The sequence below is a fragment of the Rhipicephalus microplus genome, unplaced genomic scaffold (assembly GCF_043290135.1).
Source record: "Rhipicephalus microplus isolate Deutch F79 unplaced genomic scaffold, USDA_Rmic scaffold_252, whole genome shotgun sequence".
In the NCBI taxonomy this organism is placed as follows: Eukaryota; Metazoa; Arthropoda; class Arachnida; order Ixodida; family Ixodidae; genus Rhipicephalus; species Rhipicephalus microplus.
The window spans coordinates 179,249-205,238 of record NW_027464823.1 but is presented as its reverse complement, the minus strand read 5'-3'; the positions used below and the strand labels follow the sequence as shown (position 1 = coordinate 205,238).

Here is a 25,990-nt window from a genome sequence, read left to right as displayed (position 1 = left end):
TGCTGACGAGTTTCTCCTAAAGTTTTTTGCTTGACAGTGATGCTCGCTTACATGCTGCTAAGCTAAATCCGGCCCTGTGTTGGCAGTTCTGTCATACGCAAAGTAGCGAGTAGAAAGAGGAAAACGGCCGAAGAAAGCGTCTTTTTGGTAAAGCAATTACTAATTAGGAGTGCAGTGAAATGTGCACTGACTTTTCAGTGTCACGAGCACTCCCTATTAGTATTTGCTTTCCATTCATCGTGAATGCTGGACACGATTTCCCTCCAGAGGCTGAGCTGCGTTCCCAAAACGGGCTGCAGAAATAGCGTCTTTTCTTTAAGGCACGTTCACACCGAGCGCGGATCCGAAAAGCGGACTCGGATTATCCGCAAAAGCGGGAACTCCGCGGCCACTTCTCGCGATCGCCCCCGGACCAATTTTTTCAGAGTGAAAAGGTTGGCCGTAGCCAATCAGCGCCCGAGACGCGGGCGCGCCGTATCGCGTAGCGCCGCAAGATGGCGACACGTTTACCGTGGATTGCCTCGTGGCTGCGGCGGAGCGGGGAGCAGGCAACGCGATTGGTCTGAACAGGCGCTCGTGAAGCTACCTCAGCTTCGAAAATCCGCTTGCCCGTCGCGTGCTCCGCACTGGTTGAGAATGCGCTTTTAACGTTCACTGACGGGGAAAAAGTGAAGAATAGTGAAGTCAGACAGCTCATTATGCGATAGCAACTATAGTCAACAATGCTATCTTTGGAGCATCTTCTCGTCATCTCAAGCATCGCGCCCCTCTGATCTCCACCCCCCCCCCTTTTTTTTTTCTGATTAAGATTCCAGACTGCCAACACGCGCCGAACTCGTATGATCTCGATTAAGTAAGCGTCATCGCTCTTGAAGTGTGACACAGTCACGGCTGCTGTCAACGCACTTCCGTCGGTGGTCCATTCTCATTCGTGGTTTGTGCTTGATACACAGCGGCTTCAAAGCCTTGTTGCACCGGGAAACCTTGGTGACTGTTGCCCGAAAAGCCCGTGATAGGTGAGTGTGAAACTTGGCACTGATTTCAAATTGTGTTTTGCATCGTTTTGAGCGCTAAGGCCGTATTCTTATGCTAGAGGTAATAGGAGAATATAGTAACGCAGATCCGACACATTGTGGGAACCCTCGGCAAGCGATTAGGTCACTTTGCCAAACTGTATGACATGTAGGCAAGCGTTATAGCACGGGTCAACATATTTGTGGAAATTCAACACCATGTGCATAACGTCCACTACACTGTGACGCTTTGACATAACGGTTGATATACCCTCGTTGCAACATGGAATTGGGTGGGTGGACCAATGGATGGGGCCACACCCCTATGATCGGACGGCCACTCACGTTGATTGATTGATTTGTGGGGTTTAACGTCCCAAAACCACCATATGATTATGAGAGACGCCGTAGTGGAGGACTCCGGAAATTTTGACCACCTGGGGTTCTTTAACGTGCACCAAAATCTGAGCACACGGGCCTACGACATTTCCGCCTCCATCGCAAATGCAGCCGCCGCAGCCGGGATTTAAACCCGCGACCTGCGGGTCAGCAGCCGAGTACCTTAGCCACTAGACCCCCACGGCAGGGCAGGCGACTCACGTTAACAAGCCGCAACTTGTAATGCAGGACTAAGTCTACGTCATAAAGGGTTAAATTATACGACGGCCTTGATTTCAGTCACGAATGAGGTAAATTCATTGAGATTGCGTCTACTTTCACATTCCCTTCGTCTAATTGCTCCTAAAAATTTATCACGACTCCCTCGGTCTCTAGGATAACTTCAGTTTTATTGAAATTGAATGTCTCTCATCAGTGGCCTCGGATGCCTTTGTGCCAATGAAGACTAATTTATTATTGTCATTGAATATGGTGGGCCTGAGGGCAATGTGCAAGCTGGTTCGTTGACGTGTTTATGTCATACCGAGAAAGGTGCGACGATATTACCAAGACGCATGTGCTCTGCAGCCGTGGGCCTATTGAATGAACGTTTTCTTATTTTGTATATTGCAACGTAAGGCCACGAAATGTTGAATGCACCAACCGAACTGCATGTTTCCATGCATATGCATTCGTCAACTATAGCACACTTCGTTTAGTTGTTCAAGATACGAAAGGGTAAGGTTAACAGCCGACTATTGTGGCAACGAAAGCCGTCCATAAATCTAGTTCGTAGCTCTCTGGGTCATACGAGTACACGTATTTGCAACCTTTTGGCTGCGGCAGCGCTACCGCACGGCAGCCACCGAAAGCCGGAATCTGGTAACCAATTGGAGACCTGCTCTTCGCTGCCGTTAACCTCCAACACTCTCTGCGCATGCGTCAGGTGAAATTGGTGGATCTGGTAGATGCAACAGCGTAGAATCTTAGCGATTGAGTCATCGGTTGATGGTATACTATACAGCATGGGTTTCGATACAGCGTTCCGTGAAGAATATCTTGGGGCCAAAACGAGTGAAGGGATGAAAGGGTTAGACAAAGAAATGTGCATTGAATTTGGTGCTTAAGCAGCTAACGCCGTATCCGCACGTGGGGTGTCTGTGGATATCGAAAGAACCACGTGTTGACAGCACTGAAGATTCGTCATTGATAGTGCACGCCATACATTTGATGATTTGTGGACCCGTGGTGAAAGAACGCGTGGAGCTCCTGTAAATCATGCTCCTTGGTGTTCAAACTAAATCGAATTCTACTTTCCTAAATATACAATAGAGGGCACTCTAGCGCTAGTTTCTATGGCATCTGCAGCGAATGACGCTTCAGCAAGCATGGGTATTATAGGTCACATGAAATTGGCTAGTCTTCGTACTTTACGTTCGTTCTGGCTTCGCGTGCATTGAAGCTGCTTTGTCACGAAACAACGATCGGCAAATGTTCGGCACTTACGCTTCACCATCGCCATCTTTTAGGCTCACCACTTCAAATCCGGTAACGAACATGAAAACGGTTTGTTCTTTCCTTCGGAACAAAACGTAACTGCAGCAATAAGCGAGTGGATGCGCTGCCCAGAAGTACGAATACTAGGCTAATCCACGCCATACCCAAAATTTCCATGGTCGCTGAACGCTTGCAGTGCTACAGTCTTTTCTAGTTATTTTAGGAAACTCTATGGTTTAAACGCCGTTAACAGGCATCCCGACGCTCTAATCGTCGCTCATGGCGCCTCGGTGATGACGGTGAACACTTTTACTACACGGTGATTTACCACTTCCCTATGGAAGCAAGGTGTAAGAACAATAATTGCGTGCAACAAATGCTTTGATTACGTGTAAGAAGAGTCACTTGATGACTGTGGGCTACAAGAGCTTCTATTCTTAGCTTTACAACCGGAGTATACGTGTTGAAATGGCCGTTTCACTGTGCGGCTGCAATGCCTGATTTTTTTTTTGTAAAAAGTAAAACAGGCCTGTTTAAAAAAAGTCTGATGAAACTGCTTCGCCGCGCCATATGAGTGTGGTGAGTGTGCATGCACGTCTTTTCATTTTCCCATATCTTTTTCCTCGCTTGCAGCGGACCAATTGATTACATGTATCCTTTTGCGCTATGCACGTCGCTATCTTTCTTGGATCCGTGACCCGCTCAATTCGACGAGGGCGCGGTGAAGTGTGTGGTATAAATGTGGTTTTAGCGGACTAAGAAACACAGGACATGTGCTTTTCCCCAACTGAAATACTTGTTGATTGATTGATATGTGGTTTTTGACGTCCCAAAACCGCCATATGAATATGATAGACGCCGTAATGGAGGGCTCTTGAAATTTTGACCACCTGGGGTTCTTTAACGTGAAAAATTAATTGCAGAGGGAAGAATATACCTGCGGGCAATCAATATCACCGCATGCGTGTGAAGGCAAAAAAAAAATACAAGCATAGCAACCTAAGAACAGTCAAACACGAACGCGTTGATATTGATTGCCTACATATATCTTATAGCTATTTTTCTCTTTCCACTAAATTATTTATAGGCGAGAAAGCACTTCGCCTGTGACCCTACCAACGAAGCTTACATAAACACCAATACCAGAACTGCGAAATTACTACCGCGTCAAACGCTGCTCTGCGTTGTCTTCGAAGGGGCCCTGAAATTGTTTATCACGTGACATTGGAATGAACTCTCCGTAAGAGCTTAGTGTCTCACGAAATAAACAGCGCAAAAAATTTAAAGAATCCGTCCAGTGCGAGTGGAGTTACAATGATTCGTCGCATGCTGCAATTGCATTCCATCAACTCTCGTCCCGACGAAAGCGCTGGAAGCTAAGCCGGGAGGGATGGTAGGCGCAAAGAAAAACGTCACGCGTCCTTCGTGACCTTGAGTACTCTTTTTTTTCTCCGAATGCGCGGCTTTGTCGGTGTGATCGTGCGTGCACGCGTGGCCAAGTTGCGGCCTCCTGTGGCGATTTCCGTAATGACCGAGCACGCCATGTTCATATCAGCCATTGGCCTATAGATGGGCTTACTACGAGTGATTTTTGGGCTTATTCCGTGATTTCTCGAGAGAAGAGAAAGCAATTTTTAGCTGACTTTGATAATTTATTACGAATTCCAGCCGCGTGCTGCGTTGATTAATTCGGCTCGTGGCCCCGCCGCTGTGGTCTAGTGGCTACGCTACTCGGCCGCTGACCCGCAAGTCATGGGATCGAATGCCGACTGTGGCGGCTGCATTTACAATGGAAGCGGAAATGTTTAGGTTTGTGTGCTCAGATTTGGGTGCACGTTAACCCCAGGTGGTCGAAATTTCTGGAGCCCTCCACTTCGGCGTCTCTCATAATCATACGGTGGTTTTGAGGCGTTAAACCCCACATATCACCATTATTTGGCTCATGTGTTGAAGGGAGCATCTACTACCGATCGGCCGCGCTTGATGACCATGCTCAAAAAGTGTTGCAGAGCCTTTTAAAGCGAGCAACGCACATTTCGTCGCCACCGTGTCCCCGTCGAATGGAGCGCGTCACGGATTGAATAAGAACGCGACGCATAGCACGAAACGCTATATGTAATCACGTAGTGCTCTTCAAGCGAGACGAAAAATATGGATGCTTAAACAAAGGAAAGCGCATGCACACTCACCACACCAGGTGGCGCGGCGATGCAGTTTTAACTAGAGTAACTGTATATGGCACCTTAGGGACCAAATACAGTTACCCTAGTTTAACTTAACAGGTAGCGGTCGTCACTCGCGCGTTCCGACTTTATTTAAAGACGGTGTACGTCCGGCGCTTTGGTGTCTTCGTCATTCTATTAAAGTTGTAACCTAGCTAGCTTATAGTATTGGCATGCTTACAGCAATGACATTATCGTAATGCGCATGCACAATGCACTAGGGCCGTAGTGTTAACGCATACGCACGCTATTTTTCAGGTTTAGCTTTACGTGTGGTCGTGGTTTACGTAAGGCGTACATAAACTTTGGCGGCTTGTTTCGGAGGCCCGTTTCGAATTGAAATCGCTGTCTCTGTTGAAGGATGCAGTTAATTCTTTCGCAGGCAATGACTGTGTGAAATGATTTCACTTGCTTTCAGGCAGCATTGCCGACCAAGTGTTAGACATGACTTCTCAGATTTTTTTTTAGATCGCGTCTGATTTCGACCGTTCCGGTCCAAGAAGTATATACGCGTGCAAATACGTCGGCTGCATGTTGTTTTTCGGTTTCGCTGCATGATTCATTTTTAGTTGCTGGTATTACTTAAAAGTACTGACACTTCTGTATGCGAGTCAGGAGAGCATTCTCTCGTTATCGTCTTTTCACTATTTTTTGCTCTCCGCTACATGGGGTCGTGGTCAAAGTTCAGAACGTAAACGCTAGCCCGCTATATAATAAAAGACGCTGTTCCCAACGTTCGGGGCATGGTAGCGCTGTATGATTACCTCCCGCTATCGCGCTAACGCTAAACCGTAACTGTTGTGAAGGAATAAGTGAGAACCAGGAGACAACGCCCTTGCTGCGGGCCGGATGTTCTTCCGTTTTTGTTCTCCCCCTGCAACGGCGCTATCATCTTACACTCGGCCATTACTGTGATATACCTTGACCAGCATATCGAAATTGTCTCTGGCGGGCGGCGTATGAATGTTCCACGGGAATATATTCTTTGTGCGCCACGAATCATCTTGTCGAATTGCCGAACTTTCCGGAGGGGCGGCGATGGCTTTATCGAGGTGGTTGCTACAGGTCTCCGTTGCACTTTGACTTTCCTTGCCTCGCTTCCAAACATTCTGGAGGGTGACGTTGGGTGTGCTGCGGTGGTCGACCTTGGCCACCCAGCGACGTCATGCCAGCTGGCAACCATGGATCTTGCAGCAGGCATTGGCTGGATCGCGAAGAAAACGGGGCACGTGGCACGTCAAGATGAAGATGCCGGAACAGCTCCAGGGCGACTGACCGTATTGGCCTTTTTCCTCGTTATGTGTTTCCAATGTATTTCTCAAAGGTGATTGGATTCGAATTGTAGTCACCACCAGGACCACGAGATCTCTTCTATTCTTCATCATCGCCTGACGGCTACGGAGGCGCTCCTTGTGGCACGTGTGGTTCAGGATTCATCGTGGGCGTCTTCGATAAAATCAATGGACTATTCAATTAGCAACAAAGTAACATTACGGCGCTTGTCTCTGAGCAGAACGGTGGTGCATTGCAGATGGCGCACACGCACTACAGTGGGTCGGTGAGCACGGAATGGAGTTAAGAGTTCCAAGTGGGTGCCAGTACTGCACCCTCTTTGAAGTACGACCGCAGCCAACATCTACACCCTTCTATTTTGATGGCTGATGTGCGATTTCCTCTTCCAACAATTCCGGATGAGTAGTGGTCTCGAACTCTCTTAGCGATGTAATGACGTCTGATACAGGCGCATATCAGACGTCAGCTTATTAAGATACAACGGCACCCCGAGTTATAGGGGAAACTTCTTCCACCTTATGAACGTTTGGACACGATTCATGTACCTATTTGCTTACGTGTATTCACAGGCCCACGAAATGGTCTAGCTCCGCGATGGCTGAGATCATAGTAGAGTTGCTCGTACTTCTCCGTCTCTTAGCAGTTTCGGTGTGTCATCAATGGGGACTACTAATGAGTCCGCACTTTTCACATGTGTGAGATCTTTTCGAAGTTGTGTGCTGATTCGCACCACTGCGTATAATACTTCGTTCAATTACAACGTAGCGAGACTAAATCATCTGAAAGCAGCACTCGCTTCCTAGCCATACGCTGAAGAATAGGAATCCCCCGTGGCCATCGTGGTTCTCGGTCTTTGACCAAAGCTCCGACCGAAACTTGCCTGCTCTGTAGCCGAGATGGACGTTTTATTAGCTGCACACTCCGTTTGCTGGCTGAGGTTAACCCCTGCTCACCGCGGGGGGCTAAGGTACTTGACTGCTGATCCGCAGGTCGTGGGATCCCATCCCGGCTGCGGCAGCTGCATTTTTGATGGCGGCGAAAATGCTGTAGGCCCGTTTGCTCAGATTTAGGTGCACGTTAAAGAACTCCAGGTAGTCGAAATTTCTGGAGCCCTCCAATACGGCGTATCTCATAATCATATGGAGGTTTTGGGACAATAAACTCAATCAATGGAGGTGATGAACCCCGCTTCTTTATATTCGCCCACTGTTTCGGAGCCATGTTCTTGCGTCTAGCGCCTCTATATCTACATGCAAAACCTGCGCACATAACTGACTTTTGCCCTCACGACTAAGCACGACGTTTCTCTGCCGTCAATACTACAGACATGGAATGGAATGAGGAAACTTTATTTTACTACAGACATCTTCCAATGTTTTTGTTCGTGTTTATTCGCCTTGTCCCGCTCTTCGGCCAGGATTACCGGTCATAAAACTTTCAGAACCTCGTTTCGAAGCCCTGCGCAATGGGCGTGAAGAGACAAGTAAGTATTAAATGGATGAAGCCACCACTCACTATGAACACCTTGGTTTGACCACCTCTTGGGGTGCCCATGGCCATTTCGCGCTTCAGAGTGCTACACTGTGGAACAAAAAAATGTATGTTTCGGAAATAACGTCCTTATTTCAGCCATGCTTGAGAAAACACAGCCACATTTCTGAAAGCCCTACGTTCAGTGCCCCTCAGAAATCACCTCTGCGCAAAATGTGGGAAAGCTTTCTTGAAAGAAATCCTTCTCGAAGAAAGCAACAAACGTTGCTGTGTGAAAACAGGAACGCTTGCTGCTGTTTCGTTCTACACTCCATCCCCTTTTCCCCTCGTTCCGTCCTTCTTCGCTGTCACTGCGCTTGCGGGAGAAAACTTCGTGAATGCGGCAGCTGAGATCAGCTTAATGTCAATGTCGCCAGGCATGGCACGTACATCTCTAATCAATACGTTATATTCAAGCTTCATGTAAAATACCTTCTAAACTATAACCTCTCTTCGAGGTTTGGTATATGGTGCATGCATGTTCCCGGGCATCGATCCCGCAGGCAAAATTTTGTGCCTGTGCCCTTTTAAAGAGCTACTGAACAACCCCGAGGTCCAAAAATTGTTATGAAGAGAAATATGCCCACTTTTGCTCCACGAACACGATGGCGCCTAACTTTTTAGACTGGTTGCTATATAAAAAATTACTTACAGGGGTATCCTTTTCTTCTTCTTATGTAATTCTTAAAGGGAAAAAAGAGAAAAGTGAGCCCCGTAACTGTCTACAGCAGAGTGCGACACCTCAACAGTTGCTCACAAGGGATGGGGGTAAAAAGGGATTAAATGGATTAGAACATCTGCTGTAGCAGGTTTCATGTGTTCGCGAGGCCTCGCTATCCTTCCCTGCAACGGGGAAGGGAAAGGCGTAACGCGTCGTTGTCACTCCGCCCACTTTGGCAACGTGACACGACGTCAGCGAAACGTCACCGGCACACAGCCCACTGTCGAACAGGGGTACAGTGGCTAGAAGGAGAAGTGTGATAACCGTCAAGCGGCGTCTAAGGGCTGACGCCGCTTAGCTATGCATCCGCTAGGTGGCCTTCACTGTCGATACAAAATGGAGGAAGCGAACCAGAAAATTGACTCGTAAATACTTAGAAAACAGCAGGTGGCCAAACCAAAAACAACTATCGGTTAAGAAGAAAGTGAAGGAAACGGAGACTGACATGTGGAGAATGGGCATGATTAAGAAGTCCGCACTAGAGATCTATCGAACTTTTAAGCAGGAAATTGCCAAGGAAAAGATCTATGATAATACTCGGGGTAGTTCTCTACTGTTTGAGGCCAGGACGGGAGTACTGCTAACCAAGACATATCGGGCCAAATACGAAGGGGTAGACACAGTATGCAGTGCGTGTGGAGAGGAAGAAGAAACTGCGGAACACTTGATAATGTTCTGTAAAGGGCTTCACCTTATAGTTCAGGATGATGGCGCAGAGTTTTTCAAAGCACTGGGGTTTAGGGACCGGGAGGGCAAAATAGGCTTTAAGCGGGTAGACTTACCTAGAAGGAGGTTATCTGGTTGGTGGCTAAAGTCAAGGCACGAGTGAAAATTAAACCCTTCACTGCAAAGTACGAATCCTTAAACTCACTTTTTAAAGAAAAAAAATAAATCTAGTTTTTGGTTCTATAAGTATTACGGCTTGGTGGCGCTATCCACCGCCTATCTAAAGGGTACAGCCATATCCATCCATCTATTCATTTATCCACGTAGTTCGTTTCGGTAGTTCGTTTCGGACCGTCACGGTGGATGAACGTGTTTTTTGAGCGCTCCCGATCGACAGCGCAGATAAATGTTTTGCAGGTTTTGAGCTTGTCTTTGTAAATATAGGGCAGCAGTTAAATTCCCTGTAGCACTTATTTTATTGTACGGCTTCTTCGGGGGTAAGTCACTAGGTATTTATTAGTTTGTGTGTGTTTAATTTTTTTCTTTTTGTTATTTTTCTTTTTTGCCACCCCGTGAGGGAGGTGCACGCACATTGAACACACAATTTTTCGTAGTAGAGCTTAGACTTTCTCTTTTTCGTAGGGCAGGGCTCGAGTTTTGTAATTATCGAGTGAGACAAATCATAGAACAATTCGTGTCGGAAACACATGGTTAAAAAGACTGTGAAGTGTTCAGGATGTGAGGTTGGTTTTAAAATAGACCCAAGAGTAGAAGCGGAAGGAGAAGAGGCTGACGTGAAGTGTAGGCAATGTGAGGTCGAGGAAAAAATGGAGAAAATGGTGGTTACCCAGAGTGACATGTTGATGAGAATCCCCGAGCTCGAGACTGCGTTGGCGACAGAGCAAGAAAAAACGAAGGCTATGGGAGAAAAGTTCAAGTCCACTGAGGAAGCACTAGCCAAGGTAAACAGAGGAGCGACCTACGGAGAGAACAGTAGGGAACCGGCAACCAGGACTGCCGAGAAGAAAGAGCAAGCAAGTTTGGAAAAAACAGGTTTAGCCGGTTCATTTGTGGTGGTGGTGGTGGTAGTGGTTAGAAGATGAAAAAAGGCACCTAATTTCTGCAACCCAGTCGGGAGCACGGCCTGTGGGGAAGGGAAAAGGGAGAAAAGTGGAAAGAAGAGGAAAGATTAATTGAGCAGTGGAACGGTCGTCATCTACAGAAGCAGCAGTTCAGAAGCAAGGGTAGGGGTGGCAAGGGGCCCGTCCTCAGTGGTAGGATTCATTTGTCCCAAGGCCCAGCTTCAGCGAAGTAGTGGTGGGGCTGGGAGGGGGAAAAGCAGCCGGCGTCACAGGTGCAAATAACCCCCAGGTGCAGGACGCTCCAGCTGAAAATTCACAGCATGTGATAATCGCCGGGGACTCGAATTTAAATCGATGCACAGAAGCCTTCAAAGAGAGGGTAAGAGGTGACAAGAGGGTTGCAGTAGGGGCGTTCCCAGGACGCAAGTTGGAAGCAGTCATGAGGCAAGCGAGCGCAAAACTCAAAACTACAGCTGATAGACGAAACCTCGTGATAATTTCAGGTGGTTTAAACGATGTCCTAAATGAAGATACAGCAGGACTAGCAACTGCACTCGCGAAACGCGTCGATGACATGCGCGCCACTTCTCCTGAGGTACAGGTAGCAATATGCACAATACCGGAGGTACCAGTGTGTGATAGCTGCCTGAAAAGAGCGGTTGTCAATGCAAACCAAGAGATATGGCGGATGAGTCGGGAGAAAGGCTTTGAGGTGGTAGAAATAAACAGAGAGGTGCATAGGTGGGGTGGTTTTCAACGAGACATAATTCACTTCGATGGGCCGCTAGGTCATGAGGTGGGTTGGCAACTTGCAGGACGCGCAGTAGCTTTTAAGGGGGGGGGGGGGGGGGCAAGCGGGCCCTTCGGGTTGCAGGGTAGCTAGTAACGAGAAAAACAACCAGGGAGACTCTTTGACAGGTGGTATGGACAGATACGATTCCAAAGTGGCACCCGTATCTAACATAGGTAAAGTCCGGGGCAGAAGTAAACATAGCCACGAGCGCCGAGCCAATTCAAACATACGATATATTAACATGCAAGGTAGTAGGAACAGGCTGAAGTGGGAAGAGATAGAAGAACAGCTAAGGGAGAAGAGGCCGATGGTATACGTTTTTGTAAAAATACATCTCAGGGACATGGAACATCCTCCTAACAATGCGGACTACGCGTGGAAATATTGTAGTAGAACAGAAGGCAGCAGAAAAGGGGGTCGTATTGAGGCATTCATTCATAAAATTACAGACCGACAGAGGGTGAAGCAGGAGTGCAAGGAACATTTGTGGCTAAAAGAGAAGTGGCTGGGCAAATGACACTCCTTGGTTTCGTGTACTTGTGGACGAGAGCAAAGGCCAGAGAGGAGAACCAGGCAATGGTGGAGTGTATATCAAAGGATGAAATAACCGATAATCTAACCACCAAGTGTCACCACAGCTGCGAAAAGAAGGAAAAACTTAATCTGTGACCTCGGCACCAGCGGCTACACAGAGGCATTTATTCGCAGAACACTGTGTATAAGAAAAGCCACGGGAAACACGACACCAATGGCGCCGCAACGACGCCGCGTGTCGACCCAACATGAGCTCACGGAACAGCGAACGGAGCACAATGGCAGGACACTGCGAGACCACTCACAACAAGTTTGCCCCATACTAGTCCCGATGGCACGGTGTAGAGCTCGCTGCGTTGTTTTGTAGTCTTTCTGCATTCCTTGAATTGCACAAAGCGCGAAAGCTTCAGTACGAGAAACCTGAGCGTGGAAACAACTTTGCCATCAAGCCTTTTGCAATGTGGACTGGACGAATGCAACGACGTGTGAGGGGCGACAGGAAGTTCTTACGCGCTGCAAAGATGTCTATGAATGAAAAAGTGTCTGAATGGGAATGAAAAAAAATCTACAAAAACAAGGGCATTGCTATATGTGTCGGTACAACAGAACTGGATGCCGTTTGGAAAAAGATGGCAGCAATATCTCTTTAAGAGACTCGAGAATTAAAAGCCTCTCTGATGGCCGAGAGGTAGAAGAATTCTTCGACTACGTTTCAGCTGGAATAAATTTATTTCCGCGAGTGATGAAGGATCACGTACGGCATGAACGGTGCGTTTCTGCCTCCATCCTTCTTGAAATATGGCCGCGAGAATTTTCAAGGTACCCTAAATTACGCAGCCGCTGTTTAATTGGTAGCAAACGACATGACAAAAGCCCATGGTTTGTGTCATCGTACATTTTAACAAAACCTGAAATCCAGCCAGATGGTGCATTGCTGTCGGGAAATTTTTAGCGCAAACCATTGCTTCCTTTTGCACAATTATGTGACACCTGGCTCTTCTTTGATGTTCAAAATGCAAGAGGTCCGTGGTTCAAATCCCGGTGCCGCGCAGTTCCCAACCAGATAAAAAAAATCTGCGTGTTGATAGAACTGCATTAAGAGGCCTGGGTTTCGGCCTCACCGGGAACGCACTCCCTCACCAGAGAAGGATTGGCCCCCCTGGTGCAGTATCTGGCCTATACCTCCCACATGCATACTTCAAATAACTCACGGCCCTCAGTCCCCAGCAGCTGCGAAGCAACTGCCCACGGCGGCGGTCAGATCTGCAACGCAGCAGAGGGTGCTAAGAATGTCTGGATCCGGACTAGGCCGCCATTGGAACGTGAACTTGGCAACGTTTAACGCTAGAACCTTATCTAGTGAGGGAAGTCTAGCTGTACTATTCGAGGAGCTAGAGGGTGTTAAATGGGATATAATATGGCTCAGTCAGGTTAGGAGAACAAAGAAGGCCTATACGGTGCTACAGAATGGGCCCGTCCTTTGCTATCGGGGCTTGGCAGACAGAAAAGAACTGGGAGTGGGGTTCCTACTTCACAGAAACATAGCTGGCAACATAGAGGAATACTATAGCATTATTGAAAGGGTGGTAGGTATCGTAATTAAACTGAATAAAAGATACAAAATGAAGGTAGTACAGGCTTACGCGCCTACATCCAGTCATGATGACGCTTCAGTTGAAAGCTTTATGAAGACGTGGAATCGGCAATGAAAAAGGTAAAAACACAGTATACTATAGTGATGGGCGACTCTAATGCAAAGGTAGGGAAGAAGCAGGCTGGAGACCAGGAAGTAGGAGATTATGGCATCGGTACTAGAATTGCCAGAGGAGAGCTACTAGTAGAACTCGCAGAACGCAATAATTTACGGATTTTGAATACCTTCTACCGAAAACGAGAAAACCGCAAGTGGACATGGAGGAGCCCTAATGGCGAAAATAAGAACGAAATAGAGTTTATAATGAGTGCACACTAAGGATTCGTGCAGGGTGTGGAAGTGGTTGGCAAGGTACGATGCAGTGACCATAGAGTGGTACGGTCTCGAATTCGCCTAGACTTGAAAAAAGAACGACAGAAACTGTTACGCAAGAAGCCAATCAATGAGCTAGCACTTCGAGGGAAAGTACAGGAATTCAGAGTGTCGCTGCAGAACAGGTACTCGGCTCTTAGTGAGGAAACCAACCTTAGCGTAGATGCAATGAATGATAATCTGACGAGTATCATTACAGAGTGTGCAGTGGAAGTTGGAGGCAGGGTAGTTAGACAGGACACTGGCAAGCTTTCCCAGGAAGCGAAGAACCTAATTAAGAAGCGTCAAATCATGAAAGTGTCAAGTACAACAGAGAAAATAGAACTGGCAGAGCTTTCGAAGTTGATTATTAGACGTAAGGTATGCGATGTAAGAAGGTATAACATGGAGAGAATTGAACACGCTCTGAAAAATGGAGGAAGCGTCAAAGCAGTGAAGAGGAAACTTGGGATAGGCAAAAGTCGGATGTATGCACTAAGGGTCAAAGAAGGCAAAATAACTACCAATATGGATAGGATAGTTAAAATAGCGGAGGAGTTTTACAGAGATCTGTACAGTAGCGGAGACAACCGCGACCTTAATACGATAAGAACTAGCAGTAATCCAGATGACACACCATCAGTAATGATAGAAGAAGCCAGAAAAGCTTTGGAGAGCATGTAAAGAGGCAAAGCTGCTGGTGAGGATCAGGTAACATCATATCTGCTGAAAGATGGAGTACAGATTGTGTTAGAAAAACTAGCCACCCTGTTTACGAGGTGTCTCCTGACGGGTAGAGTACCAGAATCTTGGAAGAACGATAACATCATCTTAATACATAAGAAAGGAGATGACAAGGACTTGAAGAATTACAGAACGATCAGCTTGCTCTCTGTAGTATACAAGCTATTTACAAAGGTAATTGCTAACAGAGTAAAGAAAACATTAGAATTCAATTAACCAAAGGAACAAGCAGGAATTCGAACAGGCTACTCAACAATTGACCACATTCATACTATCAATCAGGTAATAGAGAAATGCTCAGAGTATAACCAACCACTATACATAGCCTTCATAGATTACGAGAAGGCGTTTGATTCAGTAGAAATATCAGCCGTCATGCAGACACTGCGGAATCAGGGCGTAGATGAAGTATATATAAACATTCTGGAAGAAATCTACAGGGGATCAACTGCTACCATAGTGCTTCATAAAGAAAGCAACAGAATACCAATCAAGAAGGGTGTAAGGCAGGGGGACACAATTTCCCCAATGCTATTTACCGCGTGCTTACAGGAGGTTTTCAGAAGCCTAGATTGGGAACAGTTCGGGATAAGAGTTAATGGAGAATACCTTTGTAACCTGCGCTTCGCCGATGACATTGCATTGCTGAGTAACTCAGGGGACGAATTGCAACTCATGATTACGGAGTTAGACAAGGAGAGCAGAAAGGTGGGTCTTAAAATTAATCTGCAGAAAACGAAAGTAATATACAACAACCTCGGCAAGAAGCAGCGCTTCGAGATAGGTAATAGTGCACTTGCAGTTGTAAAAGACTATGTCTACTTAGGGCAGGTAATAACCGCAGAGCCGAACCACGAGATTGAAGTAACTAGAAGAATAAGAATGGGGTAGAGCAAATTCGGCAAGCACTCTCAAATTATGACAGGTAGATTGCCACTATTCCTCAAGAGGAAGGTATATAACAGCTGTATCTTGCCGGTACTTAGCTACGGAGCAGAAACCTGGAGACTTACAAAGAGGGTTCAGCTTAAATTGAGGACGACGCAGCGAGCAATGGAAAGAAAAATGGTAGGTGTAACCTTACGAGACAAGAAGAGAGCAGAGTGGATTAGGGAACAAATGGGGGTTAAGGATATCATAGCTGAAATCAAGAAGAAGAAATGGACATGGGCAGGGCATGTAGCGTGTAGACAGGATAACCACTGGTCATTAAGGGTAACTGTCTAGATTCCCAGAGAAGGGAAGCGGGTTAGGGGGAGACAGAAGATTAGGTGGGCAGATGGAAATAAGAAGTTTGCGGGTATAAATTGGCAGCAGCAAGCACAGGACCGGGTTAACTGGCGGAACATGGGAGTGGCCTTTGTCCTCAGTGGACCTACAAAGATTAGAGGCCAAATTAGAGGGGAGTGGACTGGGCTTTAACCTCTCTTTCGTCAAACAAGGAAAACTCATTGAACAGGTACTACCAGCATTGAAGTACGCAGATGATATAGTGCTAATGGCCGCCAACAAGGAAGATTTGCAGAGATTGGTGGACATCTGCGGCAATGAGGGAGATAGGTTAGATTACAGATTCAGTAAGGAAAAATCAGCAGTCATGATTTTTAATGACAATGAAGGTAGTGAGCCTAAAATACAGGAGGTCACGCAAGAGATAACAGATAAATACAAATATCTGGGCGTATGGATAAGCAATGGGGCCGAGTACCTAAGGGAACACGAAACATACGTGACAACTAAAGGTAACAGGAACGTAGCGGTAATGAAAAACAGGGCACTGTGGAAAACAGTAGGTATGATGTTGTGAGAGGTATATGGAAAGGAGGCATGGATATTGGTCAGACGTTCGGAAAAGCAGTCTTGTGCATGAGATTAGAAGTTCAAGCAAGATTAGAAATTAGGCAACATGGAATAGGTAGGCTTGCCTTAGGAGCTCACGGGAATACACTAAATCAGGGAGTACAAGGTGATATGGCATGGACATCGTTTGAGAGCCGGGAAGCTAGCAGCAAGATAAAATTTGAGAAGCGATTGAGAGAAATAAGGGAGGAGCGTTGGGCAAGGAAAGTTTTAAGCTAGTTGTACATGAAGAATGTCGATACAAAATCGAGGAAGCGAACTAGAAAACTGAGTGGTAAATACTTGCAAAACAGCACGGGGCCAAACCAAAAAGTATTTCCCGTTAAGAAGAAGGTGAAGGAAGCTGAGACCGACATGTGGAGAATGGGCAAGTGTAAGAAGTACGCACTAGAGTTCTATCGAACTTTTAAGCAGAAAATTGCCAAGGAAAGGATCTATGATAATATTCGGGGTAGTTCTCTACTGTTTGAGGTCAGCACGGGAGTATTGCGAACCAAGACATATCGGGCCAAATACAAAGGGGTAGACACGGCATGCAGTGCGTGTGAAGAAGAAGAAGAAACTGCCGAACACTTGATAATGTTCTCTAAGGGGATTCACCATATAGTTCAGGATGATGGCGCAGAGTTCTTCAAAGCACTGGGGTTTAGGAACCGGGAGGGCAAAATAGACTTTAAGCGGGTAGAATTAACTAGAAGGAGGTTATCTGATTGGTGGCTAAAGTCAAGGCCTGAGTGAAAATTAAACCCTTCAGTGCAAAGTAGGAATCATCAACCTCACTATTTAAAGGGGAAAAATAAATGTAGTTTTTGGTTCATTAAGTATTACGGCTTGGTGGCGCTAGCGACCGCCGATATAAAGGGTACAGCGTTATCCATCCATCCATCCATCCATTCATCCATCTATTGTCTATAAAGATCGCATCAACTGAAGTCTCTAGCCAGAGAGCGGTTTTTCCGGAAAGTTTGTAAAAGTATTTAAAACAGAATTCTTCAATCTGCGCTCACTCTTCTTCCATCGGTGGAATGAATGCCCACAGCACTGATCGGTGGAAGGGATGACAATATCACTGCCAAAGAAAGTCGACCACTGAATTATTATGCGCTTTTGCAGTAGTTTTGTTTGTCAATAAAACAGATACCGTAGCGTATAGTTTATGGCACGCGCACACTTTGTTGTTCTTATCAGGGGGGAGGGGGGACGCCGTGCTCGCCTTTCTCCGCCGTGTGCAGGCAGACATGCATGCAGGCAAGCGAACACACCACCAGCTTCACCACAAGGTGCCTCTTCGAACACGTCAGCAAAAAAAAAAAGCCAGAAGTTATTTTCTGGCTGAATCTAAAGCGACCTCAAGCCTTCGTGAAATACAATTTCAACTTATACATGTTTGTTTTTAAGCAAAAGAGTCGGTCTGCCGGGATTCCTTGTCCTATGTAAGTAGATTGACCATATCGTTGTTTAGTGATGCTTGCGGCCGTTTATATTCAACTTTCAACAGCTCATTAGAGTTGTAATTCTTTGTTTATTTGACAAAAACATGCCTGCTGCAGCCGATGTGATGAAATTTCTCATCATTTGCGCCACAATCAGAACAATGTTTCCGCGCGGGGCACAGTTCCTTTAATCCGATGGAGGCGGAAATGTTGTAGACCCGTGTACTCAGATTTGGGTGCACGTTAAAGAACCCCAGGTGATCAAAATTTCCGGAGCCCTCCACTACGGCGTCTCTCATAATCATATCGTGGTTTTGGGACGTTAAACCCCAAAAAATCTAATCACAGTTCCTTTAAAAAAGAACCCACATGTACTGCTACTTCCTACTGAGCATTAAAGTCCCCTAAAGACCTCGTAATGATATCACAAATCGCAGAACCTTTCATGCCATCGTGGCGTCACATGATGGCATCATCATTTCGAGCGTCGATTGGTCAAAGGTGGGCGCACTACTCAGAAAGCGCACTACCGTATTAGGTGCAGAAAGATTCACTGGAGAGATACGAGTTTCGCCACGTCAATCAAATTTACGAGCTGCATAGATTCGTCTCACACATTACGTTCCCACACATCCACACGCTGTGTAGATGTGTGGGAAAGGCATGGTTCAACCGCACATTAGATATACAACCAGCACCGTGCTTCTTAATGACGCCCAAAAAGGCAAAGACGGAAAGGTACCCGTCAGCTACGCTGGTCACCACCCTCCATCTAGTAGAATAGCTCCGTGACGTATTCCTGTTACGGAAATGGGTCAGCGAAACGAGCCGATCGGATCGTAAAGAAAAAAAACCGATAACACTCCCTTTGAATGGAATTGAACCTATCACCTTACGAAGAACAGCGGTAGCTGGTGTGCACTGCACTGCCCTAGATTCAACCTGATGAATCTGGACACGCCTTTTATGTTTTACAACTTCCACTCACAGTGCTCTTCGTTCACGAGCTAGTGTCACCATCTGGAAGTAGTAGGGGGAAGTAATTCATTGCCTCCTCGATTAGCTCCTGCAATACCCTGTTGCTATGGCCGTCGCATTCAGCGCTCTGCTAAAGTGTAATTTTGTCAAAGTCCTATTGAGGCGAGAGCTCTAGCCCAAGCTTCGCCTAAGGCAGCTATACTTCTCAAAAATGAGTTTTTGAATATCGCTTTGCCTGAAAAATCGCAGCCGTATATGGGGCCCACAAGGCGTGCGTCGCGTCATATTAAGCGGTGCGATCTTCGCCAAACACCAGTAGGCATTGTGCAAACTCTCGTATATAGATGTACAGTATCTGTTCAACTAAGTCTGAATACGCGTATCACCATCGTGTCATGCCAATTTCTAGGAGGGATCAACAGAGTGTTTTATTAACCTATACTGACCAGTTACGTTAACTTTCTGTCATTCTGAGCGAAATATTTTACTACAAATGTTTCTGTTTCTGTTTTTTTACTTATAGGCTTCATCCACCCTGAAACTTGTTGAAGTAGGCCACTCTCAAGACTATTCTAAACTGCAGTGTCAGTTACTGGGACCCCAGCAATTGCATACTGAAGGACCCACCAATTGTTCCGCTCATTGGTTCACGATAACTGCGCACCATAAGGCCCACAATAATGGGAGATGATATCCAGAACTAACCCATGGCTGAAGGTTTAAAGTGACCACAGGAGGAATATCACGGCCTATAAATATCCCCCTCTCTCACTGCCCGATTACAGCAAAGACGGTACAATTATTTTCTGTAAGTTGGCGCAGCGTTCAACGTCACAATACTACTGTTACGTCAACATGGCCTGTGCAGGTACTACTCACTTCGACACAAACGAAGTCGAAAAGCTGTTCGAGTGGGGTTTAGGACTAGAATGGATAGGACGCGAGACACATTGGCAGACAAGCACGTATATGAAACACGGAGCTGACCTCTGTTATGCCAGTATTTCGGAGACGGACGCTCCAGTGCTTCGGCGAATGTTGAACATGGGGCCCCCCGTCAGAGAGCTTTTTATACTCTCGATTTCTATGGCTGATTTCGAAGTTGTTTTCGACGGGCTTGGGGAATTTTCTTGTTTGAAAAAAGTCTGCGTCTCTGTCGACTGCGAAAACAATAATATCGGGACAACACTCCCAGGGGCGTTAAGAATTAGAAGCCTGCACACGCTGGAGTTAAGCTGCCATAACACCGGGACCGGATTCGCGAGAGCAGTCGCTGTCTTCATCCGACAGAACAAGACGTTGAGGAACTTATACTTGAGAAACTCCTGTGGTGGTGACGAAGGGGTCGCAGTTATCATCGAAGCCCTTGCAGTAAACGACACGCTCAGGAGGTTCAGACTACGAGAGATGGAGTTATCCTCAGACACTTTCATTGTCTTTGTGGAGATGCTCGCAACCAACTTGACGCTGCAGCTTGTGAACCTCAATGACGTGTGTCCCATCGAGAAGGACAAAGTACGCTGGCTTTTGGCACATAAATGGCACGCTCTCGTATTCGAAAGGCTCGAGATTGTTTGGCCCGAGCAGCTTTTGCCGGAGCTCATTGTGTTAATCCGAGAAGGTGCATGCCCTCCACAACTGTCTATCAGCATCACCTCCTCGGTCGACAAAAGGATTTTGTGGGAGCTTTTTCTGGCCGTGGGCGTGCAGAAGAAGCTCGAAAAGCTTAGTTTCGTTTCCGCCAACCTTGATGACTCATTCAGTGAGCTTGCGGAAGGCATCGCCTCTTTAGTGAAATATACGAGAACATTACGGCGAATTGAGAACCGCAAGCATATAGATATCTGGGAAGAGCCTCAGCTTCTCGTCGTCTTGGATGCCTTGAAGAAGAACAGTTCCGTCATTGCGCTCCTCACGTCCGTGCACTTGGTCACGCCCGAAATCGCGGCGTCCCTCTCAGAACTCTTTGAAGTGAACAACACGCTGATTTCCGTAGAACTATGTGACTGTGCCGGCGTTCTCTCCACAAACGAGCTGGAAACGATCCTACGTGGTTTGAAGACTAACTACACCCTGAACAAGCTCTGGATTTCCGAGGAGGCTGATGAACCCGAGGAAATGAGAGAGGTGGATGAGATACTGGCGAGGAATATTCACCTCAAGAACCAGGCGGCAGAGTTCGTGATGTCGGGCGCTCACAGGAGCGACAAGGAAGGAGCCGATGCTCTTAGGAAAGTGCGCTTAAGCGCTGCACTCGTTGAGAGGGTGAAGCAGCTCACTGGCATGACGACAGAGGCAGTGTTACGCGAAATACAGTCAATCTTAGCACGCTTACGTTTGTGAGTACGACTCTTGTGGTTACCTCCAGCGTTTTCAGTGTGACGAAAAAATACGCGACAGCTGTCTTGACTTCTTTGCCACCAATATTTACAGAAACATGAAGTGTACGACTTCATACAACGTGGTCAGAGGTGCGTGCGCACCTGTATACAATGCACTCGAGACATTCACGCGGGAACAGAGTCTTTGGCTTGAGGGAGCAACAGTTTGGCCTCCTTTGATAAAATGACTAAATGACGACGTCCGCAAGTACAATTTACCACGGCAATGTTTCTTCTAGGCGTTTTTGCGGATTATTGTAATAGCAATAGATCAGTGTTGATGGGGCGATTTGAGTATCACGCAAAACGTGCATGCTTGATGTGGTGTTTTGATAAGACGACCGTGCTTCACCTATGCGCCCTTTTAACTTTGACGCTTGAGCGCACACGTTTGCGGAAATGTCTGCGTATGCTTCCTGGGATTGTGAATTTCGTGCTGCGTTAAATAATAAATTCAAGAACTGTGGGCTGAGCCCTTAGTTCAAGGCTCCATTGACTCGCGACACAGCAAGTTGCGCGAGTCAATGTCTACCCCACCAATGAAGATTTGGAGACGACCCTACTCAAGAGCTCCGCATAGCACACTCTGGTTCAGCGTGCTCGAGTGGCTGCATCGACTAATGACGTCCCGGACTAGCGATTTCAGCCTGATGATGATAAAGGCTATATGGCACTACCAGTTTCAATAAAGGCCTTTTATTCCTCCTCCTTCTTTGATATTCGGGCGCCTTATGTGAGCCATCTAGGTCATCCGATGGTTCGCGCGAGTATTTTTGTACGCTTGCACTGGCCTTCAATATCTATTGGTATTTGAAAGAATCTGATAGTGTAGTGGGCTGGCGTCTTTCTTCCACGGATGTCGCTACGATTTGAGCAGGCTGGACGACGCATGTGACATTGAGGAAGAGGAAACTCGCCCGGTGTAGCGAGGCAGTGCTGAACGAGGTCTAGGCGCTCTTCACTGATACACCCCACTCACACTAACCAGTGACGCCTAGTGACGCATTTTTATTTTCTCTCTACCAACATATTTCAGTCCCCTTTCCCATCTGGCACGTCAGCAATATGCAGACACCGGCGAATATCCCTGTTTTTCCTAATACAGAGTCCCTCTATATATAATTGTTTCGTGGTTTGAAGCCAGTCACCCACTACAAAGGCACACACGCTACTGCGCCTATACCTTTACAAGACCCCTGACAGCAAGTTAGAAAACTCGACACTCTTGTGTGGTTTGATAGTCATGCATGTGGGGCCACCTCCAACCGATTATTAGGAGTAAGCGTTGCATAAAAGATGTTTTAGTTTGGTTTTTATGTAAGGGTGCAGGCTCCTCCGAGTATTCGGGTAAAATCGACATTCTCGGTGGTTTCACGAAAACAGGGGACCCCTTGTGACGTCGCCGAGGTGTAGAACATTAGCGTGGCGCGCTTGTACCCGTCTGGCACCCGTTGAGTACCAATGTTCGTCACCCCTCACTCTTTCCGTTGTCGGGCTGCTCTCGAGGTGGTTTGGCTGCTTACTCCAGGAATGCTTTTCTTTTATTGCAATATTAATTACATATGGGCACTCCCCGATGTATTTTCCCACCGGCATCGGCGTCACTCACAGTAAATGTATACGTAGATATATATATTAAAATAGAAGAAAGAAAAAACCCAGAGAAGGACTTCGGTGCGGAATCGAACTTGGGTCTTCTCAATCGTGAGTGCGAGGTGTTAGCCGCTGAGCCACCGGGGAGCACGTCCTTCACTGTTCAAACGGCAAGCTCTTTATATCTACCACTTACCGCTGCTGATGGCCCTCTCAGGAGGGGGGGGGGGGGATTATCGTGTTTTCAGCATTATCAGCAGGATGGCGCATTGAGCGCGCGTGTCGCCACATCGCACTCTCCTGCTCGTACTTTGCCCCGCTTAGAGGAGGGGAGCGACGCTCTTTTGCATATCCTTAACACCGGTGGGGAGAAGGTGAGGATCGTACGTCTTCGCTATCCTCGGGATGTACCTGGAACGATTCTGTTGTATTTACCGGGCCCATAAAGGTCAATGCAATCATTTAATTATCCGTTTGAGAAAAGCACGCTTTTCAGGCACAACTTAGACGCTTATTCGCGTGCATCTGTACCTGTGCGGACGCTTCGTTCGTCATTTGTGCGTGAGAGCAATTTGTGAGTGGGCGCGTTTTGATCTGCTCTCCGTTCTGCGCGTGACCTTCCAACTTGTTGCTATCGCGTTGATTACCTCGCCTTTGCGGCAAAACCGTAACTTTTTCTGATGGGCACACGCTCAAGGCCTCCACCTTATTTCATTTTCCCCCACCCCGGGGGTCCTTCTATATAAAAACAGCGTGTTTCAGAGTCACTGAAGCTTTAGTTAGCGCTCGTAGTCTCAGACATTGCTCCACAGTGGGGCGCTATTTGCTTAGGTTACTTAGGCAGGTGTTTCAAAATTAAGCGAAATCGTTCTGAATTAACGCTGCTAGCAATGATTATAGTATGCGTTAGAGCATTTACGCTGTATTTTGGCGTTGCTAGACGCAAAGCTACAAATTACTGTAAAAACTCGCAAGAAAGATTTTCGCTTTCAGAGGTCATTTAGGGCTTTGTAGTGGGTAAATAGCAAGTTCGAAAGGGTTACAAGGAAGATGCTGTGCAGAGTTGTGAATTTTGTTTTGCCTTTATTATCACTGCATTGTGCTTTCGGATCTAGACTGAAGTTGACAAAGAAATGGTTTGGGAACATTCCCCTGCCGGTCGTTGATTGTTTCCAGCCATATGAAATGCGTCGTATGACTTCAAGCTGTCATATGATGCATTGCGGTTCAAATGATATCAAGCACTGTTTCAACCACCTACTAATTATATCGGTCCGGTTTGACTTACTACAACGGAACGTAGAATAAACAAAATATTGCTTTGGCAGAAGAAAGCTATTCGGCACATTGCCAACACTGGCTTCTTATCTGCGACTTCGACGCATTTTCACAAACATGGTATAAATAAAATTCAATACGTGTATGAGTTCCACAACCTGCGATCATTTGATTATTCATGCGCTTCGGCATTTAAACAATTTTAGCAACCAACTGCTGTTCTGCAGCGCCACAATCATGTTATCAGCACTCGTGATATAGGTGGATAACTTTTCACGCGTTTTCGCACTGGCTACAGTCACTGAAATAAAACCTCCCATGCCTGGATCTAGTACCTTATGTGAGAAAGAGAGAAATAAACGTTTATTCGAAACAGTGTTCCGACTGATTCCCGGTATCACCCTAAGGTGGGAGAGTTCCCTAGTCCAGGAACCCTCTCGCTTAGACTGCCCTCTTGGCTCAGGCGATTGATTGATTGATATGTGGGGTTTAACGTCCCAAAACCACTATATGATTATGAGAGACGCATTGGCTCAGGCGACAAGTTGCTACTGGTCTTCCAGTTCCTCGAAAGTGAGCTCGAAATATTTCCAAATGACTAATGCTTATACACTTTACGTATTTCACAAACTTGTAGTCTCTTTTTGTGTGCATTTATTTGTATATGATAAAGTACTTTTTTCATTTTTGATACATTGTGATCATAGAAATGTTTTGTAAAGTTTACTGCCTAAATTGTGGGTACTTTTTATGCTATTGCTTCCTTTTTAATCTGTAGTATTGCAATATTTATAACTTCTGAGCATCCAGTTAGTATTGTTTGTTGTTCAACAGTGTTTTGTGGAAAAAATCACGCGCCTGTGATACTTTGTTTGGCCATTTTACATGTTTGTTTGTGTAAAAAAAATGTTTTCAGGCTAATTTTGTGTTTGATTTTTTTTACCGCTGCCATTTGTTTGCGATATATAGTTGTTCTCTGGGGCCCCAGTCAAGCAGTTTGATTACAGCTTTTTACATTACAGTTTGATTTAGCGATCATCAAAAAATGAAGACGGCATTTCGAAAGTGAGGTGCACGTAAAAGGAGCGACGTTTTCACAAGTACAAAAACGCGAAATGACACTGCATGAAGTAAAACATTTATGACTATGTAATTAGTGCGTCCTGCGTCTCCTTATAAACAACATCCCATAGTATATAAAACAAGGTTGTTTTTTATTATCTTCACATATGTATAAAATGCAGACGCGATTGTTCTATATTTTTCAGCGGTGGCACAAGCCCAGTTTGACTCCGTAGCCTTCTCTTGACTGCCTAGAAAAGTTGTCCGCGTGTGAGACAACGCACGCACACGCACGCACACGCACGCACGCACACGCACGCACGCACACGCACGCACGCACGCACACGCACGCACGCACACGCACGCACACGCACGCACGCACGCACGCGCACGCGCACGCGCGCACACACGCACGCGCGCCCACACGCACGCGCACGCGCACGCGCGCCCACACGCACGCGCACACGCGCGCCCACACGCGCACACAGACGCACACGCGCGCCCACACGCGCGCGCACACACACAGCACAGAGTAAACGTATCAGTCGTCCCCCAGCGCGCGTAGCGAGATTCACTGTGGCATTTTCGATCTACTTCACTGGATCAGCAAATGGCAATTCCAGCCAGTGGCGGTTGCACATTCAATGCGCTTTCCGAACTCATGCAAGCGCGGTGTGTCTCGACGACATGTAACTTAGAAGTGTGGCAGCTTGGGCTAGTTGGTATGGCATGACGATAGTTATAGCGCGAGAACAAAATGACGACACAGAGACAGGAAGGACACGAAAGACACGAGCGCTAACTTCCAACTGAGTTTATTGCGCAGAGCACGAAAATATATAGAGGAGACAGTGACCATGGCACAAGAGCAGAACATGAGTAAGAAAACCAAAAACAAACAGCACAAATACAAAGGCACTGAAAGAC

At 46.6% G+C, this 25,990-nt stretch overlaps 1 protein-coding gene across 1 annotated transcript in view; it reads left to right on the top strand.

Moving 5' to 3' along the window:
- Window positions 1–898: 898 nt before the first annotated feature.
- LOC142792870 (uncharacterized) overlaps window positions 899–25,990 on the top strand; it is a 96,348-nt gene continuing 71,256 nt past the window's right edge. Inside the window, exon 1 of the mRNA XM_075885698.1 lies at window positions 899–1,016. The gene's annotated coding sequence lies outside the window, so the exon portion shown is untranslated. The remainder of the gene's footprint in view (window positions 1,017–25,990) is intronic.